This window comes from Colossoma macropomum, unplaced genomic scaffold (assembly GCF_904425465.1).
Source record: "Colossoma macropomum unplaced genomic scaffold, Colossoma_macropomum, whole genome shotgun sequence".
NCBI lineage: Eukaryota > Metazoa > Chordata > Actinopteri > Characiformes > Serrasalmidae > Colossoma > Colossoma macropomum.
The window spans coordinates 10,489,284-10,501,723 of record NW_023494797.1 but is presented as its reverse complement, the minus strand read 5'-3'; the positions used below and the strand labels follow the sequence as shown (position 1 = coordinate 10,501,723).

The 12,440-nt window shown below is 42.6% G+C and overlaps 1 protein-coding gene across 2 annotated transcripts in view; it reads right to left on the bottom strand.

The window, feature by feature from the left end:
• The window catches only part of znf536 (zinc finger protein 536), a 233,030-nt gene extending 221,241 nt beyond the window's left edge, over positions 1-11,789 (bottom strand). The window contains exons 1-2 of one of the 2 annotated variants that reach the window (XM_036584278.1): positions 11,620-11,789; positions 3,582-3,637 (exon numbers count right to left, since the gene is read on the bottom strand). The gene's annotated coding sequence lies outside the window, so the exon portion shown is untranslated. Of the gene's footprint in view, positions 1-3,581; positions 3,638-10,783; positions 11,460-11,619 lie in introns of those variants that run through there. The other variant, XM_036584279.1, reaches the window with a different exon arrangement.
• Between the last annotated feature and the right edge of the window lie 651 nt (positions 11,790-12,440).

The following is a 12,440-nucleotide window of genomic DNA, read 5'->3' as shown; positions in this document are numbered from 1 at the left end:
CTTCACAGGACTGACAGCTCTCCACAAACAAAGCAGCCAGGCTGCTACAGTATAGCAATGGCAGGTGAGATGTATGTGTGCGAAAGAGAGAGGGAGAGAGAAAGAGAGAAGGATGTGTGTCTGACAGAGAGAGTGAAAACGGCAGCCATTCCTTTGGAGGCCTACATCAACATTATTTCATGTTTGATATGATAATTCCTATCCTTGATCCAACTTATCTAAACAATGCCATGAATTTTCGAAAAGCCTTCAAGCTAACTTTCTACTGGTAACAGTAACCCATACAATAAAAACTTTTTTTTTCCTGATTAACACCTCCATATGGAAGCCCACACTTCAGATCTCCACTATTAATAGTAACATACATTAAGGTGCAGTTATTTATTAGTTTAATAGTAGTTAGCAGATCATTTAAAGTAGCAACTGATAATACGAACTTAAGAAAACTGAACAGGAAAACTTTTCTAGATAACACTTTTCTAGATAAAATGACAATCCTTTTTTAAAAGTTCTTTGAGTACTATTTTGCTCTATAACAGTTTCTTTTAGTGCTATTTTGCCTTATAACATGTCTTTGAGCGTTATTTTGCCTTATAATGCTTTGCATGTTCATCTCTGTCATGAATGTATTTTAAACATTTATGCACGTTTTATTAAAAAAAAATACTAATTAAATAAAAAACGTTGCCTGTCTTGGACTTGGCTGTCTGTTCACCCGAACTGTGAACAACTCTTGACTCAGTAAGTTTCTCTAAAATGGCACGTCACATCAAACCACTTTGAATGACTTTGCTTGCATTTTAATTTAATTATGGAAGATCAGTGGAATTGTCCTTTAAAGAGCCTTCACATAATGTAAAGGTTCTAGATCATACATCCAAGCACCATTTAGATTTACAATAAATTCTAGGACATTGAAGAACAATCCAAAAAAGTAAGACATTGGTTAGTGTGTCTAATATAATGTCCGTATATGTGGTAGTGTATATGTGTATATGTTTCATTTGCACACACAATCACAGGAGCATGTCTCCTACATACTAAATCTCCTCAGAATGCCTCACTCAGCTGTAACGTTTCTGGACCATCGCTTCCCCAAACGCACACAAGGCCTGGCATGACTCAACCGGACAAATATACACATACCTATATACTTAATATTTGTTCTCAAAAAAACCCTGCTAGCGTGTTGGCGCACCCGAGTGACACTGCGGGCCTGAAAATGTGGGGTGAGGAGGGAGCCTCTCACAGAAGAGCATGTGTTCAAAGCTTGGAACGTTCATTAACATTCAGACCTACTTATTTACTTTTGCTTTGCCAGAAAAACAGTGATACTCTATTAGAACTCTCAGTAGGGCAAAAAATCATGTTTAAGATGCATGGTTAAATGCCATCTTTCTTTTTTTTTTGTTTGTTTGTTTTTTTTAACTTAAATTATATTTTCAACTAGGCACTTGAGAGAAACATGCACTTATATTTAGGTATATTAACGGTAAAGTAACAAAAAATGGAATCAGGAAAAACAAACCACATTAAGTGAAGCAAGTGTTCAAGATGTTCAAGGTTTTGCGTAATTTGCTAAATTAAACATTTACTTGGACATTTTTAATGTGGGACAGAATACTATTAACAAACTGCACCATTGCATCATACTGTATTGCACTGTGTTGTACTCTTCTATTCTATTCTGAACTATTCTATTCTATCTACTCTGCACTACTCTATTCTAATATATTGTGTTCTATTCTATTCTGCCCTATTCTATTCTATTCTATTCTACACTACTCTATTCTATTTTATTCTATTCTATTTTATTCTATTCTATCCTATCTACTCTGCACTACTCCATTCTAATATATTGTTCTATTCTGTTCTGCCCTATTCGATTCTATTATACTCTGGACTCCTCTATTCTATTCTATTCTACTCTACTCTATTCTATTCTATTCTATTCTATTCTCTTCTATTCTATTCTTAGACAGTGTTATTGTTAAGGTCAGATAAGTAGATATAGACCTGCTGTCCTCATGTTTCACTTCAAAGCTCAGAGAGTGATGTGGCGAAGCATTAAAGAGCTTTGCAGACAGCCGGTCATTTCACTGACTGCTATCGAGCAGCAGCTATCACCACTGCCACACACACACGTCTTTAGCAGCTTGTTCAAGAGCACGGCGCAGATACGTTAAGTACATCACCCCCTCTTTCTGTCAACGTCTCTATCTTTCTCCCTTTCTGCCACCACTCGCCTCTGTTCCTCTGTAAACCATCTCTATTTCTCTCTCCCTCTCTCCCGCTCTCTCTTTCCCTCCTCCCATTTCTCCTCCATCCTCACATCCTCTCTCTCCCTCTCTCACTCCCTCTCTCTTTCTCTCTCTCTCCCGCTAATTCACAGGGTCTGATCTGTCTGTGCGGCTGGAGACGCCAATGCTATCATTATCAGCCAATTCAGCCAGCCGTTAAATGGTGGAATCAGGAGACATTTGCTCTCCTCCACTATCGCTGTGACATCATTACCGGGAGAATCAACAGCACAAGCACTCTGACCATGTGTGTGTGTGTGTATGTGTGTGTGTGCACTCGTGCTTTTGCTGGTATAAGCCAGAGTGTGCCTAAATGCAGGGACAAGGGATGGTGTTTTAAGTTGGGGGTGCCAAAATTTTAGGCAACATACACAAGTGATGTTCACAGTAGTGTGATGCTGTATGATATGCTCACTCTCTCTCTTCTTTCTCTCTATAATGTGGTGAGGGACAATAAACATACAACTGACATATCAAACCACTGAGGCTCACCCTGCTGACTCTCTTCCACTCTGAATGAACTGTATGCAAATGAGCTGAGCAGCATCCAATCAGACTGTTGATATATGGGATTCTGTCACACCCACAGTCGCACTCTGAAGATTCAACACGACCTTTCATTTTTTTCTGAGTTTTGATTAGTTGGAACAGAAAAAAGCACAACCAGTGCCACATTAAAAAAAAAAATACTAAAACTATGTACAATTGATTTTGTTCAATGTTTCACATACTGTGCTGCACTAAATCCAACTCAACAGGAGTTATGCTCTATTTGCAATGAAACATGCAGTTGGCCAGTGTTCTTTAAGCCCTGATGATGTCCACTATATACTCAGAACAGCATATTTTGAGGTAATTTAACACAATAACAATACAATAACAACATACTGCCCACCTCTGCTCCAGCACACATGGAGCAGGCGATATAATGGCTGAAAAAAAGTATTTATTATTACATTAGTTACATTTTTTACAATCCAATAATATGTCGCACTAAGTGATGTGAATCGCTGTTAAAAAAAAAAGTTGCATTAATTTAAAAAGTGCATGGCTACTTTGGTCATTGAAAAATGTTAAATAAAATGCAAACTTCACCCTAAATCAAGAGGCTACGTTTTTAATATGCTCAGATTATTATATATCTCTTTAGTAGCCGCAGTTACACTGTTCCAACAACTCCCCTCCCACGTCCCTGTGTGTATGTATGAATGTGCATGTGACTGTGTATGTGTGCAACATAAAGGGAGATGGTCAAGAAACATAACAATAACGAGGGCCTACCTGTGAGATAGAAAGGCTGTAGCAGAGTGTCAGCAGAAAGTTCCCAAGTGAAGAACCTAGAGAGAGAGAGAGAGAGAGAGAGAGAGAGAGAGAGAGAGAGAGAGAGAGAGAGAGAGAGGGGGAGAGTTAGAGAGCCGTTTGCCCATGCAGGCTAAATGACAGCTATGGCACTTCTGCAGTTTCTTTTTTCATGCCTCCTTCCTGCTCTCGTTGACTCTCTCTCCTCTCCATAACATCGCTCTAATAGCCACCTGTGAACCACGCAGCCACATGATCCACTCGGAGGCTGCTGCAGAAGTGTCACCCCTGTGTCTCTGGCCCTCTCCTCCTTCAAGGATAAATCATCATCGTTTAGCTAATATCCATTTTTAACCTTGCTCTCTGATTAACAGCACCCATCCACAACCTCCACACACCACCCACCCACCATACAAATCCCCCATGCTACACTGCTGCTAAATGGCTTTCCACTATTTTTATATTGCTTTTGCTTTCACTTTTAAATGATAGGTCCTTCAAAGGCAGGACAAATAACATTTCATTAACCATGACTGTCACGTCGGATTGAAAGTGCCACTATCAGCATTTTAACCTTCACCTGCACGAGTCAAGGAAGAAGAGGGGAAAAAAAAGGAAACGACATGTGCGCTTTAATTAACCAATAAAACAAAATACCCTCCCAGCTCAAAACAAGAAGGAGAGTAAAAACAGAGGTTATGGAATACCAAGCGTATGCACTCTAGGAAACACATAAATATTCTCAAGCAACCAGTAGCCTTTGCAAACATCAGGAGCATAATGCACATGCAATAGGTAAAACGTCATGCTGACAAAACGTGGCATTAAGTGCAAAGAAAGACAAAAGTCTGGCCAAAAAAAGAACCAAACATAACACTCTGGATCCAAACAGGCCGGCGCTCTTCTAAAATCTGACTGCTCCCGATTAGAAATTGTCAAAATATTTGCGACAGAGGAATTCCGACAGGCCCATCTTCGGCGAGTAACAAGTCGAGAGAATGAGTGGAGACAGAAAACCTAAAATCCCCCAGGCTAAAGAAATCCAGCTATTGTAGTAATAACCCGCGAGACCTGGCTGGGAATGTACAGCTTTCAGAAGCACTTCTCATCCTATTTGTAGCACAGCTACTGATGTGTGTGTACGTGAGTGAGCGAGCGAGTGAGTGGATGTGTGAAAAGAGAGAGAGCATGTGTAAAGCACAGGTCACTTTGCTGCTCTCGCTCTTTTAAACATCACTTTTTTTTCCAACTTCTCCCAACAAATACTCGCGGGGGTCTGCCTATAATTCCAAAATGCCTTTTTTTCCCTTCCTCTCCTCTATTTTTTTTCCTCTTTTTTGTTCCACAAGGCAAGTTTCATTAAAGATCCAATTATGCAAATCAGGTCCTGAAGAGCCAGTTGAATATGCAATATAATAGTGTACAGTAATAGTTCAACACAATATACGGCATCAGGGGCAGATTTACGAGGCAACATAACTGCTACGCCTCCGTCCTTTGGAGAAAACCTCTTGATCATAATTAAAGGTGCAGGGGCCCTCTTTACTCTAGCCCCGGCAGCCATCTTGCCCAGACCCCTCGAGGGGGGACCCCGCGCCCACGCTGTGGGGGCCCACCCGCCGGGGTTGCGACCCGGAAACGGCTTAAGAACAGGCACCATTAAAGTGCCCCAATTATCTTGGGACGTCTCCTAGTGCATATACCCATTTGCTTGGCTTGGCCGTCAGAGGTATCTAGCGCTATCTGTGGCCTCCCTGATATTTGCCGGTATTTTAAAAGCTCTGGCAAGAATGCAAACTAGCATAAGCGCTACACGCCCGGGGCTGGTGATTGACAGACAGTTGCCTGGTTGCGCAAAAGCCCTTGTCTGCCGAGATGACATGGCTGTAATTTTGTGCTTCTCGCCCGCTCCGCGGCAACTCATCCTGTCACCCTGCCACGCACAGCAAATTTTTATAAACCAGCTTTAAAAAAGTCTGTCCTCTAAATTTAAGAGCAGTGAGTGTGCATACAATCTTAAAAATAAAGGTGACAAAAAGGGATCCATTTTTTTTTTTTGGTAAATATGCAAAGGTGAAGAACCTTTACCTCCAAGTAAAGGTTCTATACAAGTTAAATCTTTTTTTCTAGAACTGTACATCAAAGTCAATAATCATTCAGGAATCTTTCTTTTAGAATTGGAGCACTAAATGACCAAAACCAAAAAGCTGGCTGGTGAAGGTGGACAACGGATTGATTGGGATGGCTATCATTGGCAAAAGGACAAGGTCCAAATCGAGGCTGCCTCTCTCAAGGCTGTGTAAACCCAAGTCACTCAACACACTCTGCTACTGAGTAGATGAGCAGAGCGACTGCACTCGGGTCGCGCCACAGGACATCCCTCCAAGTCACACCTCCTCACACAAACTGTCCAGACGGTGAAGGGCTGTCATCGAGGTCCATACATTTTAGGTCGCTTTCACAGATCAGATAAGATACAAATGTGCTTCTTATGTACTTCATAAGCTCAAATAGTCTTTGGTGTAACTAGGAGAATCTACAAGCTCATAAAAAGTGTACAGTGCAGCACCTACACTGCTCAAAACTGTCCACAGTGTTATGTGATTTTTGGGAAGAGAGTTCAACACAGTGCTAGATAAACTGTTTCATGGTCACCTAACAACAGGGCACTTACAAGTGTGAGCTTGATTATTTGGCAAGCTAAAAAAATGGAAAAAGTATGAAAAAGAAACAAAAGTTTGGATTGAAAAAGGACTTTTTTTATTTATGTATTTTTTTTTTTTCAGGGTTGGGGGCTGTGCTTCATTATGACAAGAGGCACTTAAATGGTTCTGAACTATTTAAAAAATCACGCTCAGTCCTAAGGGCTTCAACCGTAATCCATCAGGTGTTTATGTATATGCTCTCTGTATGATAAACCCACACTTCTAAATTCCCATTCGGCTCTTTCTGTCTGTCATTCAAAACAGAATAGAGCAGAATTGTGAGAAAGAGAGAGGAAGAGAAAATGAAATAGCGAGAAAGAGTGATTTCTGCCCAACCATTCTCTTTCTCCCAGAGGAGGGAATTAAGAGGACGGGGAAAAACTTACTTGAATATGAAACATCTGCACACATCTGTTCGGCTCTGTCATCTGCGCTCAAGCTAGGTTTTTAGCATGATGCATGCTTATTCTGCATTTCTACATTGTATTCCTGAAAGCTGCATTACTCGATACATATTTTGCTCATGGAAAAGTGCCTCAGGGTGGGGTAGAGCACACTGTATTATCTCTGGCCCCTTGTATCTCGCTCTCTCTCATTCATTCTCTCTCTCTCTCTTTCTCTCTCTCTCTCTCGGCAGACAGACAGACGCTCCTTCTGGTGGCACCCTGGCATGAGGCAGTGGAGACAAGCTCATCCGTCACCACCTCATCTGTCAGGGCACTCTTTATTCTTAGATCACACACTGACGTCTGTGATTAGCCTGCTCAAAAACTTCCACTCTTTAGACCCCTCTCTCTCTCTTTCTCTCTCTCTCACACTGTCTCTCTCTCTCTCTCTTCAGCACTCGTGAACACATACAGAATGCCTAACAAATCAGCACTCAACTATAAATGACATGCACAGCATTAAATGTTCTTTTTTCCAACTATAATTATTTGCTAAAGACAAAAGTTGACAACTGTCAGTAGTTACAAACTAACTCCCATTTGTATGTTGCACGCGATGACATGATGAACTGTGTCTTCTGCACCACATGACGGATATTGAATGACGGGTCTTACAAGCTTAATCAATTGAGAAAGACAGGCCTAAGAGTAATGTAAGGCACTCCAGCTCAAAATGTGCGCTGCTGAGACAATACTAAAAAGGATTTCTACTACAGATCAGTGCTGAGCCACACCCTGACTTATAACACGCTATTCAGAGATGCAGAGCAATAGCTGTAACTTTGAAGTGACTGGCAGCATATTTGTGGATGGAAAATGTATTGTCACTGAACAACAACAACAACAATGCCATATATAATAATAATAATAATAACAATAATAATAATAATAACAATATTATTATTATTATTATTATTATTATTATTGTGTTCAAGTTTTCCCCCATGGATTAGCTGAATTTGTGAATTATAAAACATAACCCACCTATTTAAATATATATTATTTATTTAGACTAATCACAGTTATTAACACTTTTTTTAATGACCTACCATCCTCATCTCCCAGTGTTATTTTGAGTAGGGATAATATATCACCCCCCATTTTCCCTAAAGTTAACTTAACCTTGCTCATCAAGGTTACTAACAAGCCTGAGCACATACTTGTGCCAGTCTGTGCGTATGTTAGCCCCCGAGCACCTTGCGAGCGCCCCAAACAAATAAACACGGCTCTCGGGGCGTGTAGGGGATTCTGCTGCCACTCGGGGAAAGGCCTTAGTAGTCTTCGGAGCTAAAGAGGAAAGGGAGGGAAGCCGAAAGGGAGGGGTGGTGGGGGAGTGAGGGTCCGGGGGTCTCCACAGCACATATCAATTAATACCTAATCGTCCCGGCCTCGCTGCCACCCCGTCCTCCCTACCCCCACCCCCAAGAGCAGCCTGGCTAGGGCCCGGGCATCTGGAAGACAATTTCCTCCAATTAAAAGGAGCGGAGAAGCATTTAAGTGTGGAATGGCTGTTTGATCACGTCTCCAAGGCTCCAGTGCCGGATCCAGTCGGCTGAGCCGGAGACTGACAGGCCCGGAGAGAGGGGGAGAGAGAGAGAGAGAGAGGTGTAAGCAGGGGCCACTCGCCCCACTGGCCCCACTGCCCCCTTCAGCCATGAGCCATGGCGCTGGGATGAGGAGGTGTATCGCCGCACACCGAGCGAGCGCACGGGTTTTGTAGCAGACCTGAGGACACGCTTGTGTCGCCTGCTGCTGCCAAGTTCTAGTTCTAGCATGCAACAAACACTACGCTCTCCTCCATGACGAACGAGCGAGCGCAAGACGCATATGTAAATGAGAGCGTACACACCAGGGAGGAGACATTTTGACAGGATTGGCTTGGTCTGTTTAGCCCCGTCGAACTGCTATCAGTTCCATTGGCAGAGCGTATTCACAGGAGTCTTCATAACACTCCCTCCTTCGCTGCATTTAAATGACTTGAGCATTTTTCAATTTTTTTTTACCCCCCTCCAAAAAAATTAATATCTGATCATGGAAGGCATCAATCTACTAAAACTGTTAGTGACAATACACTTGCAGTGACAGTGCAATTGCTGCTTTTCTATTTATATAATCAGCAAAAGTACCAATGTAATTAACAGCAACATACTTTGTATCCCTTAAAATTAGCATAATACATTTATGTTAATTGTTCAAATATAGGTACACATTTTCCCCCTAAATTAAGTATAGCACTATAGCTGTTATAATGTATTATGATAAGGGAACAAATGCATAAAAAGTCTCATCCCTGAGTTTTTGAAGTTCAATAAAAGTGCCATGAATTAAAACTCACCAGCCTAAATATGACGGCCTAAGCTCAGTTCAGACACACTTTCATATCAGCATACAGCACTAGTCTCTCTTCATTAATTTGCTTCTGCCTTATTGTACTCCACTTAAAGCATCAGAATGCAGAATGCAACCCTTTCAACTGCATCTCTAATTCTATTTCATTCGCTCCGTCCCAAAAAACTGGGGTCACGTCACGAAGGCGACCCCTCAAACAAACGCACTCTGCAGGTTTTTTTCAGGGTCTGCACCTCAAATCAAAAATGAAAAGAGCTGACAAAAATGTCTACGCCCAGACACTATTACAGACATAATATCCGCCCTGCAAATACCATTAAACAATGACGCTCTCTTACACATTGTACATCTGCACACCCTGCTCCTGTCTCTTCCCTTTAACAGCGAATAATAATAATCCGAGGGAGGAGGTAAACAGTCCAAATCCAAAACAAACAGCTCGTGTTTCAACCATGGAATATGCAGAACTATACAGTTTTGAAACAGAACTGACATTGAAATTGAGATAAAATAAAGTGGTGGTCACTGGTTATTAACTGTTTCTTGTCTAAGTTGCGGTCTCCTTATTTGGGCTCCTGTCTTTTTCTTTAAAAAAAAAAAAGAAAAGAAAAAGAAAAGCTCAGCCAGGATGGTAGAGCACCTGCAGCTAAGAAGTTGGAAGAAGAAGTGGATTTCTGCAGGTGTATACTGACTTTTCAGAATATTTCTAATGAGTAAACTGCCTGTACTCACTACTGGAGTGAGAGCACATCCTCATCGTCCACGTTATGCTTTAAATGCCCATAATGGCATTAAAAAAACAGATTATTAAATATGAATGCACTAAACCATACCACATATATTACTGCAATTACTAATGACGTGGCCACATAGAAAAACACAGCGTTAAATAAACGCCTGTACTTAACTGTCATATTTCATGCAGTTAACATCGCAGCTCTTAAGCTGAACACACTCAACTTTTCGCTATAACTCCAAACCTAACTGTCCTTTCAATAACAATATTAATAAAAACCAGTATTTTTTTTCTGCACATTTCTATTATTTTTTTAAACACCCCCCACCCCTTCATCGCTTATTGCATGGCATCGTTGCTCAAAAGCAAGAAGAGGTCGATCAGAGCACAAAATGGCAGAATGGCAGCTTTCACCGGCTCCTCCATCACACGCGCACACACTTCCACACACACTCACACACGGCGTGCAACTTTTGATCTGAAAAATCCACACGGAATAACCTCACCCCCCCAATCCACCCTCCCACCCACCCCCCACGAACTCCTCGTGGAGGGAGGGGGCGCTGAACGGAGAAAGTTTGAAGCTCAGAAAAGTTTGGAAGCTCCTTAAAGTCCCGCTGCTTCCCCCCTCCATCCACACACACCGCACGAGAGACTCGTGGACTTGAAACTAAATAAAAAAAAACCGCAGCGTGCTGACCTTAACACTGACCACTTGCTTTTGCATCCTGCCCTTTTTTATTCTCGCTGTCTCTTCTCGCTGACAAGCCTTACACGAGCCACTGGGACTTAATCAGCCCTCGTCTTCCTCCTGCTCTTCATCACCGTCATTACAGCAAATCATTACAGCAAAGCTAACGGCTGCTCACGGGCAAGTAGCAGACCGTCCTGAACACACACACACACACACACACACACACACACACACACACACACGCCACTTCTTACCTTCACGTGTGAAAGAAAAGTGCCTGAAAGCTCGCAGTAAACGCAGCCGTTCACGTCCACATGATTGAACTGATCAGTTCATTTTTTTCTTCTTCTTCTTCTCTAACACTGAAAAAAGAGAGGAGGAGAAGCAGCAGGAGGAGGAGGAGGAGGAGAGGTGGTGAGGGAGGGGGTGTTAAAAAAAAAAAGAAAAAAAAGTAGCTGCTCTTCAAGACCTGTTAGGGGACGGTGCGCTCCGGGATCCCCAAACAGCCAAAAACAGGACCGGGACGCGCAACGAGTTGAGAAAAAACAAGCGCCAAATAAACAAGAACAACAGCGACGACGACAAAAGCGCGTCTTATTTTATTCTCACCGCTTTTCTCTTCCAGCCTAAATCAAATCAGCGGACAGTGGACAGTGGGTTCCCCCGAGCATCCCGAAGCCATCGCGAGACTCCCCCTATCTGGAGGCTCCGGCGTGCCGCGTTACGGAGCATTGTAGCCGAGCCGGCTCGCTTTCTTTCTCTTTCTCTCCTTCTTTCTTTTCTTTTTTAGCGCGTGTCTTTTCTAGCCTTCGCCTCTCCGAGCTTCACGTGGGTCAACCTCAGCACCTCGAAGCGCCTCACTGACCTCCTCTAACCCCCTCTAAAACACTCCTATTAAACCGTGCCCGTGCTCTCTCGAGCTCCTCTACTCGCTCTGTCAGTGCTGCTGCTCCACACACACACACACACACACACTCATCACACACATACACACACGCTCGCTCGCATACGCTTCGCGTGCGCGAAATAAGAGCAAAAGCGCACGGGTGGGTTTTTAGGTTATTCCTAAAAGAAGTACACGCTCTCTTACCTTTAGTGGAGTGCTATCCCGAGCGGTGGCTCGAAAGAGGAAAAAAGAGGGGAGACAAAAAAAGAAGGGGCCAAAAAAAAGTCCGGGGGGTGAAGCAAAGCGCGAGCTGTCCCGGGCATCCGCGAGCGCTCCGTCTGCTGCTTCCGAGCAGTAATGAGTGATATAAAAACGAACGACGCGCTGCACTGGAACCTGGTGGCGTGTTTTAATGGGAATAAGCTCAGTTAGGATGCCAATGGCGTGCATACGAATGCACAATGCCTTTTTTTTCCTCTCTCTCTCTCTCTCCCTCTCTCTCTGTTTCGTTTCCTTTTCACCCTCCCTGATTAGAATCAGGAATCTGACCTTTGTGTTTTTAAAACAGATGCATAAAAAATAATAATAAATAAATAAAATAAATATTAAAATGAAGCATATATAATTTGATGTGAGGAGCACCCAAGTTCATTCTCTATTTAAGAAGGAGTGAGGAAGGAAAGAAATAGATAAATAAAAGTATGCATAGAAATAAAAAGTGTTTTTTTGGGGGGGGGTACAAAAAGTGCAGGGATGAGGGTGCGCAAACTTTTTTGTGGGTAAACTTTTTGCACTACACTAAAGATGAGGATGAAGATGGTCTAACAGCTTATGCTGCTGGTACAGAAGTGGGCTGGTGGGGTGGTGGTGCTGGTGCTGGTGCTGGTTGGGGGGGGGGTGACCAATAACACAATCATACATTCAGTGTGTCCGAGTTGACAAAAGCTGCTGCATCAATGGACTCTTTGTTGTGGGATTATATAATGATTGTGGTGTAATTATGGGAAAGGTTTGGTGGTAATAAT